Genomic DNA, 18,551 nt, shown 5'->3' with positions numbered 1-18,551 from the left:
ACAGCAAAAAAGACAGAATGTAGAGTAACTTTATGTTGCCATCTAGCAATCATTCAGATTTAGCTCTCATGTACATATGAATAACAACAACAACAACAACAATAAAGTTGGAAGGGACCATGGAGGTCATCTAGTCCAACCCCCTGCTCAGGCAGGAAACCCTATACCATTTCAGACAAATGACTGTCCAGTCTCTTCTTAAAAACTTCCAGTATTGGCGCATTCACCACTTCTGGAGGCAGGCTGTTCCACTGGTTAATTGTTCTAACTGTCAGGAAGTTTCTCCTTAGTTCTAGGTTGCTTCTCTCCTTGATTAGTTTCCATCTGTTGCTTCTTGTCCTGCCTTCAGGTGCTTTGGAAAATAGCTTCACTCCCTCTTCTTTGTGGCAGCCCCTGACATATTGGAACACTGCTATCATGTGCCCCCTCGTCCTTCTCTTCATTAAACTAGACATACCCAATTCCAACAGCCTTTCCTTATATGCTTTAGCCTCCAGTCCCCTAATCATCTTTGTTGCTCTTCTCTGTACTCTTTCTAGAGTCTGAACATCTTTTTTACATCATGGTGACCAAAACTGGATGCAGTACTCCAAGTGTGGCCTTACCAAGGCATTGTAAAGTGGTATTATTAATAGATCTTGATTCTATCCCTCTGTTAATGCAGCCTAGCACTGTGTTGGCCTTTTTGGCAGCTGCAGCACACTGCTGGCTCATATTTAAGTGATTGTCCACTAGGACTCCGAGGTCCCTCTCACAGTTACTACTATTGAGCAAGGTACCACCTATACTATACCTGTACATTTGGTTTTTCTTGCCTAAATGAAGAACCTTACTTTTTTCATCATTGAATTTCATTTTGTTAGATAGCGCCCAGTGTTCAAGTCTGTCCAGATCCTCCTGTATCTTAAGCCTGTCTTCTGAAGTGTTGGCTGTTCCTGCCAGCTTGGTGTCATCTGCAAATTTGATGAGTTCCCCATCTATCCCCTCGTCCAAATCGTTGATGAAGATGTTGAAGAGCACTGGGCCCAGAAAAGAGCCTTGGGGCACCCCACTACACACTTCCCTCCATGTAGATGTGGTTCCATTGAAGACCACATGCTGAGTACGGCCGGTCAACCAGCTACTGATCCAACTGGTGGTGATGATGTCTAACCACATCTTATCAAGCAGTAGGTTGTGATCTACTTTGTCAAATGCCTTACTGAAGTCCAAGTAAATTATATCCACAGCATTCCTCTGATCCACTAATTTTGTCACTTGGTCAAAGAATGCAATGGAATGAACTGTTTTTGACAAACCCATCTTGGCTTTTAGTAATGACTTTGTTTGCCTGTAGGTGTTCGCTTATTCGTTGTTTGATTATCTTTTCCAGAATCTTCCCAGGTAATGAGGTCAGGCTGATAGGTTTGTAATTTCCTGGGCCCATTTTTTTTCCTTTTTTGAAGATAGAAACTACATCAGCTCTTTTCCAGTCCTCCGGTAATTCCCCAGTGCTCCAAGATCTTTGAAAAATATAGTTCAATGGTGTCACTCTTGTTGAGTTAAACCAAAAATCTTCAACTTCCCAGTGTAATAACTTAACTTCCTTTTTAAACTGGGAGTGGTTAACTTTTTGCGGATTGAAAGCCCCATTCAGTCCTGGATTAATTGCCAAATGCTGCATTCAAATTGTCCTTGTGGTCAGGAAAAGTAGGTGGGGCCAAAAAGGAAAAAAGGGAATAGTTAAATAAATAGATAAAATAAAATAAATATTATTCCTTTGGTATGGAAGGAACCAGATGCTTCTCAGAGGTCCAAAAAGGGGTACGGAAGTTTTGGCTGTTCAGATACCACACACTCAAATAGACTTTTTACAACTTTCTTTCTTCAAATAGAAGAAACAGCAAAAGTAGTTTGAGAGAGGGCTATTCTGCCTGCTAACATTTTTCTGCTTTTCTTCTGGAACTTATGAGAGTACTGGCAGAATATTTGAAAAGCAGAATATTTATTTAATGCATATGCACATATATACATTGTCCATTTTATCAACATCTCATTACATACAGAAAGTACAATTCCAAAATGTTATTGATATTTAACTCAGTTTCCTCCATCAATCTGGCATTCCTACCATCCTGGATATTTTTAAATTTGTAATCTTTTTCCTTCTAAGTCGATAACTAACTTTAAGCAGTATATTGTCTAGCTCAGCTCTAAACTGCTGCTTTTATATGATTGTTAAGTTTTGCAGCCCAGGTGTGACAGAAGTAATTTATCATTGTCTTGTTCCAAGATGCTTGTTCTGTTCTCCAATCTAGTCCACAGCACTAAGATTTCAAAATAGTCTCCCATCCAAATATTTAACTTTTTCCAAGATCATCCTAAACCAACTTCATCCTTCCTCCAAAACTGAGCCTTTCATGAGAATTAGCACCAATTAATATACAATTAGCAGTTATGAATCACACAAATTGATATAGCCACTACATGTGAACAATTTCTAACTCATTACTGCTGGTCATCTTGATATTTACCTAAGCTCTGGAAATCTTAAAAGAATTCCTACAGCATTTTGACTTTATTTTAAAAACTATTATTGCCTGATGCTGTGATTTGGAGGTGAGAACTCAATCTTTATTGGATGCTTTTAAAAAATAATAGGCACTGACTTGGCAGCTTCTCATGCCAGGAGGAAAACAGAATGTCTCTTTTAGACATAGTGATAAATATATTCTGGAAATTATGGAAAAGAAATCTGCAGTTGACTTCTGCATCTTCCACACTATTTTAACACTGTTGATTGCAGCTAAGATCCAGATGGGTCTTGTTAACTTTGCAGAAACCATCATTTTAATTGGCTGACAAAGAAATGCTTCTAGGAATCAGTGCATTCCACCACCACCCCCAATTCCAAAATATAGATTTAAGCCTCTCTAATGAGATTTACAATGGAATCCTTGTTATTTCAACTCTGAATTGAATTTTCCCCCCTCTTCCTTCTCAAACTAAATTTCACTTCCCATCCTTTTAGATTATTCAACTCAATGGATTATTTAGTGAATGCCTCATAGTAGCTTTCATTCTCCTCTGGGGTTCTTTAATACATATTTTTGTTAATTCCCTCTTTTTACAGCACCCATTAAAGCTTTCTATTTTATGTCATGGCTTCTCTCTTTTCCATCTTTTCATTTGTTTCTTCTCTGCTTAGAAGAACACATTACAAAACCTGTCACAGAACATAAGGCTAAAGCAAGACAATAAAATGCTTATAGGTTGGTTAGCTTCCATCAGTTTAGCTGAATATTACATATACCCACACATTCATACACGCTATTCACACACATATGCATTTGGGGGAGGGGGAGGAGAGAGACAGAGAGAGTGTGTTACTGACATTTTGTAATATAAATTCAGCCAAGAGAACCCAGCCAAATCTGAAGCATTTGGGCCCTTCTGCAATGCAGAGAGAGAGAGAGAGAGAGAGAGAGAGAGAGAGAGAGAGAGAGAGAGAGAGAGAATCCAAATGAAATGGGTTTGGGATTTGGAAACTACCAATGAGTTTAACTAGAGCCTGTGGAGTGTGCAGTGAACTTTAATTTGCTTGGCAGACAATTTTCATTCCCATACTGGTGTAATCCAGTGTTTTTGCAGGCTTACAGCTTAGTTGCATAGCAGACTGCTAAAAGAGATGAAGGAAAAGATACTCAAGGGAAGTTTCTTGTTTGGTCTTGGGAACTTTGGTTATTGTTCCAACCACTGCTTTAAGCCAGGAAATGTAGAATAAGTGCATGCTACTTCTCTTTCCTGGCCTGTAGGTAAGATTTACAAAAGAGGTTTGTTAAAGTCTTGATGAACTTTGTGCAATAGAATAAAAAAGAAATGAAATGAAAAAACAGTCAAATTTTCTAACAATATTTGAATGAACCAAAGATTAAGCTGTTAGAATTAAAAGAAAAGAATATAAAGTTGATTTATTTGATCAAGCTTAATACATGCTTTTACTATTCTTTATGGACCTTCTGCTAACAGGACTGAAAAGATAATGTTTTATGCATATGTTTATAGATAAGAGATGGGGTATAGGATGAAAAGATACAGATTTAAAACTTTAGAGAGGTTGATGTTAACACAGTTGTTTATATTTGTGATGAAATAAGTGGAAGGCAGAATAACATCCTTTAATAAGTAAAATTGTCTTGCCTTTTCTGGTCTTTGAGAAATAAAAGAATTTCTTAAATACATACAACTGATGACATCCAATAAATATGTAAATATTTGCAGTTTTTGCTTTTTTTCATAAAACTCAGGATGTTTTACCATGTTAAGGGCCATCTTCTCCTCATAATCTTGGGGAATGATTTTTTTTATTTCTGTAAGGAATATTTCTCATAAGAAAATATGAGTAAAAATTAAATTTAAATGTGCTTGTTTGTTAAGAGAATATAACATTATGATATGTTTCATATATTTATTACTCAATATGGATCTACAGAGAGGTCTTGTTTTTGGTTCTTCTACCCAAAGGTTAACAATAAGACTGAAATTTCTCAGGAAAAAAACCCACATGCATATTCTTTCTCTTCCCCCTCCAGGTTCCTCCTGAATTATTAGAGAAATCTATTTTTCTCCTGGAAAAGCATTCAGCATTCAGCGGCTTGAATTTCACCATTTATGTATAGGGTTAGAAATTTTAGTGAAATCCAGGATGTTTAATGCACTTATTTTATCACTATTTTGGATTACTACCCAGCTCCGATCCCAAAAATCTGCAGAAAAATAGCCTGCAGTAAAGTCGGCCAAAATGTTCATCCCACTCCCATGATGTCACTGTGTCATTGGTCATGTTCCTTGCAGCTCTGTGAAAAAGTAAGGAATGTAAAAGTGCAATTATTTGCCACATACAGCATGCCCTCCCATTATCTAGATCAGTGTTCTTCAACTTTGGCAACTTTAAGATTTGTGGATTTCATCTCCCAGAATTCTGGAAGATAAAGTCCACACATCAGGTTGCCAAAGCTGAGAGCACTGATTTAGACCAACCCTTGCCAAACCAGCAAATGGCTGCTGCAATATCCAATATAGATGATAATCCAGCCCTGGTGTGCATATTGCTAACGATTAGTCAAGATTTTTTTCTATGGTTGTCTGTTCTACTGTTCTACTCAAAACGTCTTCCTTAGTATTAGAATGCCCTTTTTATTTATTTTTGGAGTTTTCTGGAGCTGCTGATCTCCATGTATAATATTTATTGGAAGTATTAAGAAATAAATCAGCAACAGTCCTGCAATTCTCATAAACTAGGGCTGCACAAATTTTCTGGGCTAGGTGCCATACTTGGCCTGAGAATGACATCTGGGGGCTGTACTCTAAAAAAGTAATGGGAGGCAGCATTTGACTGAGCAAATGAAATTGGGTTTGATTCCATTTACTGGTAATTACAATTAAATAACATTTGTATTTATTTTACATCATTTTTACACTACCACAATCGTGACTTTGGGTGATTCCCAAGACAGAAAAAGGAAAATTGTAAAAACTACCCATAAGAATAGAGTAAGTACACCCAATTGTTTTTTTTTTCTTTTTAAAAATTAGACCAGTAGCCTCTACATGTGCACTATGAATCAAAAGAAGGGGAACATACCTTACTTTTTCATAAGCCCAAGGCAGCTCTGGGAAAGGACTACACTCTGGTCCACATTCCATTACTTTCATGTGGGAAGGGGATATCTGCAGCCCACCTTTCCAATTCAAATATGTGGGATAGGTGGATTCAACTTGGAGAAAACAGCCCTAAACATAATAGAAACAAAAAAGACCTTATGGGTAATAACCAGTACTAACTTCATCCAAAAACCTATGCTGTAGATAACCAGTGCAGTGACCAAAGAAGAGGCTCTACTCTGGCAAACCAAAGATCAAGAAAAGGCAATCAAGACCATGAACAGAAGATCTGGGTCCTGATAAAAAAACAAGACTGATTGAGTTTAGGATTCACTATTGACCTAGAAGTGAAGGTTCATCAACAAAAACCATGGGAATGCTACCATTACGAAAGGATGGGTGGATGGATGGATGGATGGATGGATAGGAAGACAGAGTTGCAGAGAAAAGTATCTGATGCAGGGGACCTTCTCAGGAGCAGTTTTATGCTAGAAATCAGAATTGGTTACTATCAGACAATTTGAGCTTCCTATTTTCAAGACCCCTTTAAGTGTAGGCTTTTTTTAAAAAAAAACAAAAACAAAAACATCTCCATGGTGGCCTATTTGAAATGCTATGCCCAGTTTTTCTCCTGCTCTTTCTGGGTATATCAAGTTCTTGCTATGAAGCTTCACTTGGAAGATGAATATAAACACTGTCTTGCTCTGTGAAGCCTGTGAATATTATTAGGAACTCTACTTCCTTTAAATTTGGACTCTATTTATGATTCTGCCTTTGCTTGCTGCATTTATGACCTTGCAATTGCTAACTAACTAACTCCAATCAGAGGATGAAAGGACAAAGTCTCTGGAAACATAAATAAGGCTTTTGATTGCTGCCTATTTGTTATAAATCTTCAAAAGGCAGATTTGCTATCATGAACCATCTGTAGAGCAGGGATCCCCAACCCCGAGTCCATGGACTAGTACTGGGCCGCAGCATGCCAGCAACCGGTCCACACAAACAAGCAAAGCCCCATCCACGGGATGCAGGCAACACACAAAACTATGCACCCTCCAATCCATGGAAAAACCTCTCTTCACGGAACTGGTCCCTGGTGCCCAAAAGGTTGGGGACCTCTGCTCTAGAGAACTCAGTAGAAATCACCCGCTTTCCCTTTGTTCTTTATTCACAGCTGGAGTAAGACTGGGGTCTGGACATGTGAAGTGAGTTTGGCCAAAAAGGGGAAAATACAGCAGTCAGATTCTCTTTGAATGAGATAGACTCCATATGTATAGTGAAAGAAGCAATATTCACCTTTCTATTAAGATCCATTTGCCAATGAACTCCTTCTCTTAGCAAGATGGAAAGGATGGGGTGGGGAGGGCAGAAATATTTGATTTGTTACTTTGAGGAAGATAATGTCCCATGGAGGGCTCACATTAATAGTACTGTAATTATGAATAGAACTAATTCAACAAGATGGAAACCGGGTGTTTTATTTTTGTGATTCATTGTAAATAGTGTTATGAGAAAGCGTTAATGCATCCAATAACTCTCTAGTCACTATCAAGGAAACTTTAAGAAACATAAAGTTCAAGAAACTTAAAAAAGAATCTTATTATATTTTGTTGCACTTTTAGCATATACATATACATACATATACAGGTAGTATGTATATATATGCATACACATATACATACATATGCAGGTAGTCCTTCCTTAGTGACCTCAATTGGTCTCAGCAACTCTGTTGGTCAGTAAGTATGACCATGATGAGCTTACAATTTCCCATTCAATTGTTAAGTAAATCACTGAGGTCATTAAATGAGACAACATGTGATCAGGACTTGTGATTTTACTTCTGCATTCTTTAATAACTTATTTATACTATCATAACTTTGAATGGTCACTAAACAAGGCTGTTGGTAAGCAAGGACTACCTACCTGAGTTTGAAGACCCCTACTCTAAACTATCCAAACCCAAATCCTGCAACCGTTCTTTGTATGTTTGTCTCCAAGCCTTTAATCGTCTTAGTTCTCTTCTTTGCACTTTTTCCAAATTCTCAAATCTTTTTTGTAATCTGATGACCAAAACGGGATGCAGTATTCCATGTGTGTCCTTATTAAGGCTTTATAAATTGGTACTAATACTTCATGTGATTTTGATTTTATGCCTCTATGCCTAGCCCAGAATTTCTGTTGCTAAACAAGATAGTAGTTAATTTTGCCCCATTTTATGACCTTTCTTGCCAAAGTTGTTAAGTGAATCATTGCAGTTGTTATATTAATAACACAGTTGTTAAGTAAATCTGGCTTCCCCATTGACTTTGCTTGCAGAAAATCAGAAAAGTTGATTACATGACCCTAGGACAATTCAAATGTTATGAGTTAGTTGTCAAGTGTTGGAATTTTGATCATGTGACCATGGGGATGCTGCAATGGTTGTAAGTGTGAAAAATAGTCATAACTCACTTTTTCAGTGTAACTTTGAATGGTTACTAAATGAACTGTTGTAAGTCAAGGACTACCTGTACACTTTTTGGCTGATTTGATTGAAGAAAGGTGGTTTCTAGCAAATGTCATCTTGGTGCTATATTGTCTGGTGAGACTAGAATATTCCTTCCTGTGAATGGTATCTACAGTATATTTTGGAATCATGATTTGTGTTATACCTGACCTTACCCCTTCAACTCTCAAACAATTTTATAAAGCCTAGACTCATAATAGTTTAGCCTGAGAATTATAGCAAGTTGTTTTGCATGCTTTTAAAGAAAACAGCCTTGATTAAAAATCAGTTTGGTTTGCTCTTATGATGAGACATTTATTGATGCTAACCTATCTGTGGTTTATTTAACCACAAATTCTGGATGTATAGAACACACTGCAGCATAAACAATGTCCTTCAAACACAACCCTTAAGTTGATTCCCCCATTTCTGAATTATATCTATGAGAAACTTGGTAACATCCTCTTTTTATTTATTTATATTTCTAAAATCCCTGTTAGTTATAACCTATGAAAATCTGGGGGAAAATTCCAGATTAGGTTTTATTGAAACTCCAGACTTTCTCTCTGTCTCTATTTGAAAGTTTCTGATAAGCCTCCATCTCTGTACTTGTTTGTGCTAACAAGTAGGGCTTGATCCTTTACAGTTTCTTTTGTTGCCGCTTTAAACTCTGTTCATATTGGTCATTTCAGCTATGGAACTCTAATGAAAAATGAAGCTGTGAGGAGGGATTCAACCTTGGATGCCACACATCCATATACACACTGTAATCATTAACTTAGAGAAGACCAGGGTGTGGAGGAATTTTTCTAGATAGCTTACAACAAGAAGATGGTCCACACAGTATAAGAAAAAGTCAAATAAATAAATGGACCAGTTTAAAATTAAATAGCTGAAGCAATATAATACCAAACACTTGGATGGGCCAACTGTGCTACGTGGTGACACAAATGGCTTTGGTTACGTTAAGTGACTTTCAGAAGTATGCCATTTGACTTTTATTATTTCTAATTGCTTCATTACATTTGACTGCATACTAGAAGAATCAGTCCACAGGAAATCCCTCAAAAAATGCCTCTTGAAGACCATTTTGTAAATTTAAGGACTTGAATGGAATTGTATTTTCTTGCCTCAGCCCAGATGATGTACTGTTCTCTTCTATTTCCAACTACATATTAAATTTTCAAAACCTATTAGGAAATCATTGTGTAATTAGTTGGACTAATTTACTAGCTAGTACTCTGGAGTTTACGCACAATCCTACTATATGATTTCCAAAAGCTGCAATAATTGCTGGATTTATGTTGATGTGTTTTCACTGTAGATATTCACAGTAGGGTGTCACAAAATATGGACAGTCATTGGATAAAAGAATAACTGCCACATAGATCTTTCCATCAGATCATGAGGAATACAGAAGCTTCTTGGCCAAAAAAAAAAAAAGCCTTTGGAAATTGGAAACTTCCAGTGAATATGGAAAAGCCAAGAAAACAAAATCAAATCAAATGAGCAGCCAGAAAAAGAATGTTCTTCTAGAGACATTTTTTTTAGGATTTCCTATGGACTAACTCCTCTAATATGCAGCAGAATGTAATGAAAGCAGAATAAATGCTGCCCATAATTGGGCCAGTTCTCTTACTTAATCATTTGTTAATTATTCCTTGTCACTGTGTGATTTGTATTTCACTTCTGTGTCCTATTAATTATGAGCCACATATCCTTTGTTCTAATAGAAATAGTCATAATCCAAGCTCTGCATATTTTAAGACATGGTTAAATTGGAAAGGCCATGGAAACCTTTAAAAAGGGGGCATAAAAACAGAAACTCAGAACATCTAAGGACAACTTTAAGCTGCTTTGAGTATAGGTTGGGGATAAGAGGGAGGAAGCATCATGAGGACAAGGTAGGTAAAAGTGGTTGCCAGGACATGTACATACCACAGTTAGGTGCCAAGTGGGAAAGGCTCTAAGAATCAAATGCAGCTCTTGGCCAAATTTATTCAGCCCTCGGTCTAATTGCAAAAGACATCTATAAACAACAAGGCCAGTCCTTTGGCATGAATTGTCTGTTCTGACTTGTTACAGGGGGAGATGATAAAGAGAGGTAGAGACCCAGAAGGATATTTAAAAAATAGAAATTGGATATCAAAAAGACAGGTAGCCTCACCCACTACTGACATATAACTGCTAAATATTTCCTAGAGGAATTCAACCTTCAACAGAAAAAAAAAGTTGCCCACCCCTACAGTAAATGAATATTGCATAATTAGAAAATCATGCATCTAAATCTAAGGTCTAGCCAGGTATTCATACGCAGGGCTTTTTTTCTCATAGAATGCCCAGAACGGAGTTCCGGCACCTTTTTTGGATGGAACCTTGTAGGGTAGGCAAGGCAGGTTGTATGACATGTGTGAATTCCGGCACCTTTTTTTTTTTTTTTTTTTACAAAAAAAGCACTGTTCATATCTGTACTATTTCAGAGTGTTTCTAAAAAATACAGAGCCTTAAATGCTTTTTTGTGTAATAAAGATTTTATTTAATTTATAAAGAGGGAATGGATAGAATTAAAGTCAGAAGGTCCTGTCCTATGAGTAAGTGTTGCATTTCTTTCAGTCTTTAATTTTATTTTTTTCTGTGAGCTAAAACTATACTTAATCCTTTTGGCTTATCAAATGACTATGTCTTTTATTTTGCTTGTAAATTACTCTGAATGGATCTGAATAACTGCCCAAGTGGGCAGAACAATACTATCTGTGTTTAACAGAAGTTACTGTCAAAAACTATAAGTATGCAAGGATTGGAACAGCCATACTGATATGACAAAACTACTTATTGATACTTCCTTCCCTTTACCTCCAATAATTAAATATTATAATCTTAGAGTAAATATTGCTAATGTTTTGTTAATAATAGCATACAGCAATTTCCCATTCTTCTTCTTCTTGTGCCATATCCGTTATCGGACGTTGGCGATCATGTTGGTGATCCTGTTTTTATGAGCAGCTGCACAAAAAAGGGCTGCTAAGTTTTGTCCAAACCAGTCCCTTAGATTTTGAAGCCATGATGTTCTTCTTCTGCCTGGACCTCATTTGCCTTCAATCTTTCCCTGGAAGATTAAATGGAGTAAGCTGTATTTTTCTGGGTGTCGCATCACATATCCGAAATATTCTAATTTTCATTTTTTAATTGTTTTGATGATTTCCCTTGGCCTTCCCAGGCAGCTTATCACCTCGTTTCTGATCTTGTCAACCCAGCTTATACGTAACAGCCGCCTGTAAATCCACATTTCAAATGCTTCTAGTCTCTTCAGGTGGCCTTCTGTCAGAGACCAACTCTCTACTCCATAGAGCAGGATAGAAAAAAATATAGCATCTGACAAGCCTGATTTTCAGTCTTAGGCTTATGTTGTGACTGCAGAAGACCTTTTTCATTTTGAAGACTGCTGTTCGAGCTTTCTCTATTCTTGTCTTTACTTCAGTGGTCATGTCCCAGCTTTCATGTAAATTAGAACCGAGGTGCATGATCCTTTCAACTTTTTCTAGTGGTATTCCTTCTGAATTTATTGGTGGTAAATTAATGGGTTGTTTGCTGATGACCATGATCTTGGTTTTTGAGGTGTTAAGCTTCAAGCCGTATTTTTCAGATATTTCTGTGACTCTGTTGATAGGGAGCTGAAGGTCTTCATGCTTACTGGCAATTTCCCATACAATTTTCATATTTGAATTTGTTTTCAAGCATTGTTTAACTGCATATAAAAAATCCACCTTTTTTTACTATTGAGAAAAGTGTAAGGGATTGTACAATATGCAGGTTTGTATTCATAGCACCTTTTGGTCCAACTTCTTAACAACTCACTAAATATGAAGGAACGTCCCAAGTGAGGGAAAAAGAGGAATGAGGATCATACTGAATAGATTGCAACAGCTATGTCATGAACATAATAGTTTAATAACTGGAAAGCTGGCTTGTACCCAAGCACTATAATAGCATTCCTTGGCAATTCCCCAACCCTAAATTTAGAACATTTCAAACATGAACAAAGTTTCAATAGCAGCAAAGGTACTGCCACCTTTCAATGAACAAAGAAAATGGTTCAAAATGTGCTGCCTTAGGAAGGCTTGCTGGTGTGTTTCAGGATAATACTGAGCAACCCATCCACCCCCCAAAAATCTGTTTATCTATTCGGCTCTTTACAAGTATGGGACTTTCTAAATAATCTTTCCTTCTTCAAAGATTTTGTTACAGATATGATGTATCCTTAATTAATATGAGTTGTATAGAAAAGATTTCAGAGATTGAGACATCTTCATATCCCTTGCATCTCTCTGTGTGTGGTCTCCTTGCTCCACATTGTTGCTGTGATGTTATTTCTTAATCCGTGGAAGAGGGAGGGGCCTTTGAACCTGAAACTGTGTGGATAACGCTCTAGAAAACATGTCAAGCCATGTATTGTCCAGCCAAGTAATGCCTGTAATGGTGGCACAAACAGTCCAGAGGATGATGATGAACTCTGATAAATTTAGGGGTAAATTATTGGACTTGGATCAGAGAAAACTATTTTTTCAAATCCACATTTCCCAGAACCAGTGATCAACTGTCTGACATACATCAGGAGTAATGAATAAGGTGGGAGAGTTCCAGTGTGCCAGTAGACTGGGCTTTTGATTGGACTTGATTGAGTGTACTTTCAAATCTCCAGATCTATGCAAACTCAATGATCAGTGTGATTAAGGTGAGATAGGAATCAGCAATTGGGTCAGTAAAATTTGTATTGGCATATTTTTTTTATTTTTTTTTATTTTTTTTTTTAATTAAAATGCTACTTACTTGTACTTGGACAAGTACAAGTAAGTAGCATTTTAATTAAATCACAGGAAAAGACCCATAGATACAAACCCATATTTCATCTGTCTTTTACTCCTACTGCTGTAGATGCCATTGTCAGTTCAAAAATTCTGAATGACATAGAATACTGCTATGTCATTATAATAGCAGAAGGCATAATGTGCTAATTTGTCTTTTGATTCCAGATTTCACTGCAGAAGCAGATAAAGCAAACAAGCATTCATTCACTCACTTCTTGCTTGCCATTGCTATTTGCTGTCTTCTTTAAACATTTATAACTCTGATCCCAATTTGAAATGTCTGCCCTACTTGTGCTTTTCTTTCAAAGAAACATTTTTGGAAAAACCATCCATTCCTGTCAAATTAAATAAATACAGATTATACCACACTATGCTGTAATACATTCAAATATTCACATATGTTTGCTGGGATACAACAAATTAAAAGAAGGACAAAGGATTGGTTAGGAGTGATCTTGAGTGAGCAGTAAGTTCAATTTATAAAACTGCAATGGTGTTATAGGATCATGAAAGCCCATATTTCTCAACCATAGCAATTTAAGATGTTTAGAATAGAATAGAGCTGGAAGGGAGCTTGGAGGTCTTCTAGTCCACCCCCCTGCTCAAGCAGGAGAACCTATACCAGGGGTAGACAACCTTGGCTCTTTTATCACTCAGGGACTTCAATTCCCAGAATTCTTCAGCTAGCATGGCTGGCTCACGAATTCTGGGAGTTGAAGTCCACAAGTCATAAAAGAGTCAAGGTTGCCTACCCCTGACATATACCATTTCAGATAAATGACTGTCTAGTCTCTTCTTAAAAATCTCCAGTGATGGAGCGCCCACAATTTCTAAAGGCAAGCTGTTTCACTGGTTAATTGTCCTCACTGTTAGGAAGTTTCTGCTTAATTCCAAGTTGCTTCTCTCTTTGATTAGTTTCCAACCTTTGTTTCTTGTCCTGCCCTCTAGTGCTTTGGTGAATAACATGACCCCATCTTCTTTGTGGCAGTCCCTCAAATACTGGAATACTGCTATCATGTCATCCCTATTTCTTCTTTTCTTTAGACTAGCCAGACCCAAGTCCTGCAGTTCTCTCTGCTGTCCATCACTTCCTTGCCATTTTTTCCCATTAGTGGACGGATTGTATCCTTGACTTTTTTCTTGTTTCTTATATGTTGAAAGAAACTTTCTTTTATTGACATTTGTTACAAGTCTTACTTCATCCTGGGGATTGTCACATTTTCCCAATTAAAACTATGGTTAAATCTGTCTATATGTTGTGAAATTAAATAATTTTCATCATGTCTTCTGACTGCTAGTTGATGTTCATGGATGCGTTCTTCCAGTCTTCTGCCTGTTTGTCCTACTTTATAAATCATCAAATTCTCAATACCCTTGGCTAGAGTCTAGGTTCTTCCAACTTGAATGAATGACAAAGCATACCTGTATTTTTCTGAGAACTTGTCATCCACTGAAAATGTAGAAAAGATGCTCCAAGATTTCAGCTTGATCAGGCAATTTTCTCCAAAACTCACTGTGTATTGATTCAGAATTACCTTGATTTTGTTAAAAAAAAAAAAAAAGAACAATAGTGTTCCCATACCCAAAGACAGATCTGACCAACCTGCCAAAGATGTGGTTCTTTTTATTTACTTCTAAGCCACAGAAACAGCAATGCAGGTTGTGAAAAAGTTGTGAACTCTGAGAATAGGTGAAAGCTTTGGGGGAGAAGAAAAGCACGAGTCCCCAGTACTTGGATCAGTGCTTGGATCAGGAAAACTTCAACAATGTCAGTTAAATTTTGCTTGTAAGTACCCTACAGAAAGAAAAGCACAATATACATCAATACTAGGCCTAAATTGATTCAATTGAGGGGAAATTGCATGCTACATTCTTAGAATCATCACTTTTTTATTAATAAAAGTCAAAACACCCATTATTCATACAGAAAACACATTTACGCAGTTCTTGTACAATTGCTTTTGTGTTTTGCAAGGTAAACAGGGACAGTGTTCTCAGAACTATCAATATCAAGCATACATTTTGCTATCTCAGTGATTTTAGAGATCATGAGAAAATGAATTGAATACTCTGTATTCTGTTTGGGTAGAATTTTAACTACATTTCTCTTTTCCTTAGTATGTCTGTGTACTGATAGGACTACCACCGAGGGGTAAGTGAATGTGTGCATGACTAGGTTACTGCTTGACTTTCTAAGCATCCTGTGGAAAATTTACTAAGTCATGATATGGTTTATTTGAAATTCAGCATCATGTACAGACATTGTTAGTATGAATCCATAGTTGTTTATTTAGCATTTTATATAAACCAGGCTATGGCTTGTTCCACAATACACTTAAAACATGGCTAAAAACACACTATATGAACCTAGCATATTTGTTTACGAGTTTCAGACAATCATTTTTTACCACTAGTTTGCAGGTTTGCATGTAACAATAATCTGGTTTTGCTGAAAACCACAAGAAAATAATTAATTAAACAAGCAAACAATAGCAGGAACACAAGAGATTGTGGTGTATGAGCTTAATTAGTGTATTGAGCTTGACTAGATACTGCATTTATACTAAGCTGTTGTATTAAAAAGGGAGGGAAGAAATGAATTTAGTTTCATAAAAAGCATGATGTAAACTAATAATAAAATATTTAATAGAGTTAAGAAACTATGTAGACAAGTTCATAGAACACATGTCATTTAGGTATAATGAATTTTCTAAAGTTTAGTTTACTGCAATTTTGGAATTTAAATGGGAAGATCTGTTGAAGAAGAAATTTGGGCAATCTTAGCTTATTTCTCATTTACCTTTGTATTTCACTTTTTATTCATAGAGGCCTTTTTGGTTTGTGTTTGTTGTTAATTTAGGAATCATGTGAACTATTATAGTTGCTGTTTTCATTCAATTCTTGCTCATACAGTTCTCCAATAAAACTGCTTATATTAATGAAATTCATAGTGAAAGGTATTTATAAACTGCACTATATTAGTGAAAATTGTTTGCAAGAAGTGTACTTTAGGCAAAATTATGCATCAATTGTATATATTTGAAAAAATGTGCACAAAATGCATATGGATTTGAACACTTTTAAAAAATAAACTGATACAGAAATCAAATAAAAATTAGGATAGGAAAATAAGAAACTAGTTATCATCAAAACTGACAGATGTTCCAATCCTTAAAAATAGACTATGGAGAAGATTGATTAAACTGGATGGGAAGAGATTGATATTGCAAAAACAGTACCTTTCAAATAAATAATGTAACCAAGTCTCTTGAATTATTCTTCATTTTGACACATTGAAAATTTAACTTCAGATCTGTGGTTTCAATGGGCCCATGCATATCTCTGGTGTAAGCTGATACCATCTCATAGAAGCCAAATGTAAATTTGTAGAAGCTGCTCCGTAAGGGTGGATTTATGTCAGATGCTTATGAGCGACCGAGGTGCTAAAAAAAATGTTTCCTGTAACACTCAAAGATTTCCCATGCCCAAACCTTTTCCACTGGATCAAGTACAAAAATGCCTCACAATGGAAGGTTTCTGCTTCTGAGATTCCTAATTGATCACTGTGGAGGGAAAGAAAGCTAGACTACACGAACCTTTCTTATGAGCTAACAAAATCTATCTTACATTATTTTAATCTCCAGTCATTATTTTAATCTCCAGTCAGGTCAAAATTATCCTGTTTTCCTCTGGTTTCCAAGATTTGATTTATTAAAAAGGAAGAGAAGCATAGGTTTGTGACTTCAACAACTTTGAACAACAGAATTATTCAAACAAACACAGCTATTTTTAACAAAGAAACAATTTTGTCTCCAATTCTCATACTATACAACTATGGAAGAATGCCACTGTAGTCATTTCAGTGCTTGGGCTCAGAGCTAATATCAGCAAAAGGAACATCTTATTACTATTGGGATGTGGGGAAAAAATCTGCAATGTAATGCCTCACAGGATGCATATTTCTATGTACTAGCTTGAAATGGTCAAAAAATAACTGTAAAGCAAACGTGGGCAGTCTTCCCCAGTCTAGAGCTCTCCTAGCATGTAAGATGTCCTTCCTCATCATTCTCAACCAGCTTGGTTGTTGGGGAAAACTGATCAAGGATAATGCAATCTTGTCTTGTTTGGGTTGCTTTTCAACTACAGAAGATATTTTAGAGGTTTGTCCTTAACAATTCTTCTGTCCAGCACAAAGATTTCTGGTTTTGCTTTTAATTACTGAAGCTTCTCTGAGAATATGTGGGAGGGATAGTTATTCATAGCTTTTGCAATATTTCGCTGCACACACCGCACCTCTCTTTGAAAGAAAAAGAGACTCCTGGATCTGTATGTACTAAAAGAAAAATACTTTCACAGTATATTATTTCTTTTCCCTTGAACCTCTTTTGAGATTCCTGTGTTGTCCACTTATTCATGTCGTAAATATACTGTTTATACATTGCCATAAATAAGAAACAAGACTTCTTTGTGCCAAAAATTAGATTCAAACTAATTAACTGGCTCTTTAGAATGTGCTCTGTTAAATCCATATATTTCCACTCAGTCTTTAGTTTTCCACCCATTTACGTGCTTAGAAGGATTTTAGAAATGGAAGCCACACTGTGAACAACGTTCTTTTGCATTTTCCATTTCTCGCATCTGTGGCTTTGTAATTAAAATCCTGTCCATGAGTAGCAGCCATTTTACGCTAATATTAATGCAGACATTCAATTTTTCATCTGCCTTTGGACTGCTATGGATTTTCATATGTATAAGCAGGTGCTTAGGGAATCATTTTAGGCATCTATATAAAGAGTTATTCTTAACAGACATATATCCAGTAATAAACTTCCTTCCTTCCTTCCTTCCTTCCTTCCTTCCTTCCTTCCTTCCTTCCTTCCTTCCTTCCTTCCTTCCTTCCTTCCTTCCTTCCTTCCTTCTTTCCTAGTTCTCTAATTCTTTACCCCTAAAGATTTCTATGGGGATGGATGTTCTGAAGTAGAATCTTTTAAGACTTGAGCAGATTAACATCTGCTAATCAGAACAGTGGCAACTAGCTGATGATGAAGATTACTCTTTCTACTATTCATGAATGTGGAACATGACATTTCTTTATATGAACAAGTTAGTTTATTGATTTGGATATGAAAAGAAGGCAAAGAGGTGATTTTTCTCCCTGCAAGATATTTTTGGGTTGGATGGACCCCAAGAAATCCAATGTAGAATAAGAATTTTGGGGAGGAGGTGTCATAACACTGAGAACCCCTAATCCTATCCTTAGCTTTTATATATTTTATTTAACAATTTCCTGCCTTTATTGTTTTTATAAATAGGGCAAGGGAGCAAACAAACCTTCTTCCTCCTATTTTCCTGATAATAACAACCCTGCAAGCTGGATTGAGCTGAGAGACACAGTGACTAGCTCAAAGACTATATGGATAGGCCTTCTACCATATAAATGCTACACTGCACATACTGTATCTAATGATTTCTATTTAAGAATACTGAATTTGGAAAGAACACTTGCAGTTCAAAGTGAAATCCTCTGATGTATAATGTGTAGGAAATGCAACACA

This window comes from Crotalus tigris, unplaced genomic scaffold, assembly GCF_016545835.1.
Source record: "Crotalus tigris isolate CLP2741 ecotype Arizona unplaced genomic scaffold, ASM1654583v1 scf7180000018371.15429387391:27106975, whole genome shotgun sequence".
In the NCBI taxonomy this organism is placed as follows: domain Eukaryota; kingdom Metazoa; phylum Chordata; class Lepidosauria; order Squamata; family Viperidae; genus Crotalus; species Crotalus tigris.
The sequence above is the reverse complement of the archived record's forward strand: the minus strand, read 5'-3'. Positions refer to the sequence as shown.